At 35.5% G+C, this 1,181-nt stretch overlaps 1 long non-coding RNA gene across 1 annotated transcript; it reads left to right on the top strand.

The window, feature by feature from the left end:
- The first annotated feature begins 417 nt into the window (after positions 1-417).
- Positions 418-861, top strand: LOC113329207. The gene is made up of 3 exons (XR_003349743.1): positions 418-494; positions 601-675; positions 763-861. It is a non-coding gene; the product is annotated as an uncharacterized LOC113329207 (long non-coding RNA).
- Positions 862-1,181: the final 320 nt, after the last annotated feature.

Genomic DNA, 1,181 nt, shown 5'->3' with positions numbered 1-1,181 from the left:
CACATTATGAGGATTGGAGGATAGTCCCATCGGATTATAAGGATGAAATTTGTAGGAGCCTTAAGAATGAGTACAAGGTACCTGAAGTCATCAATGGAAAGGTTTTAAGGATGGCAAATAAATCATGGAAAAAAAGAAATACTAAACTTAGAAGGTGGTGTAATAAGTTTGATATTGTTGCTGCAAAAAAAGAACAATAGACCAACAAGTGTTAGGAGAGAGGATTGGGAGCGCTTTGTTGATTTGTGTATTACAGATAAGGATAAGAAACTAAGGGAATAGGGAAGGAGTCAAGAAAGCTATTGAAAGCCCTACATACTACTAGAAGGGATGGAATTGCTCGTCGTCGTCATATGACGGAGCAACAAAGTCCAACATGAACTGTATCAAGATCTGTCGTATACTTGGAAACACATGTTTACCAAGAAATTCCTCAAGAACATCTTGATTTAATGGACCCTAATTGCTATGAAATAAAATGCAGAGAATATGTTGTAAGTGCTGAGATTTTTCTTAGTTGGTTTTTGATTGACTTGAATATATTTATTTCTGTCTTTGTAATTTGTTTTCCACTTAAATATAATCTGATGTACTTTGCAGGCAAAGATTAGAGAGTTGAATGAACTAGAGCAGTATAGAGAAGAAACCAATTTGGACAAAGATGCAGTTGCCACGGTGGGTGCACATGAATTCATATTGTAGTTTGTAAAAAAAAACTTGTTAGTTATGCTTGCTTAAATGATTTTGGTTACTTCTTTGTAGGTGCTTGGAAAAGATGGTAGAGGCTTTGTACGAGGAATGGGAGGTGGGATATCAAAGACTGAACTTCTTGCTTCTGCAGTTCCTAGGGAGCAGTTACGTCAACAAGTGTTGAAGATTAGAGTTGTGGAAGATCGTGTACGTACTCTTGAGGTCACCGTTGAGACACTAATGGCTAGTTTAAGCTGCAATCCAAGCACCAGCAATGCTAATGCTCAGGTAGAATTTTGTAACTAGTTAATGATTAATTGTTTGAGTTGCTTTTTGATTGATTGATGTTTTCAAGAACGTTTGTTCAATACTGTTTTGAAATTTCACAATTAGTCTTTGATTCTCTTATAATTTGTTTGTCTTATTTCTAAATGTGAACCATGAAGTCATGTTTGAATATTGAAGTAGTTGACTATTCTGAGGGATATTAT

Source organism: Papaver somniferum, unplaced genomic scaffold (assembly GCF_003573695.1).
Source record: "Papaver somniferum cultivar HN1 unplaced genomic scaffold, ASM357369v1 unplaced-scaffold_115, whole genome shotgun sequence".
Taxonomy (NCBI): domain Eukaryota; kingdom Viridiplantae; phylum Streptophyta; class Magnoliopsida; order Ranunculales; family Papaveraceae; genus Papaver; species Papaver somniferum.
Note: the sequence above shows the minus strand (reverse complement) of the source record. Positions and strands in the feature narration are given on the sequence as shown.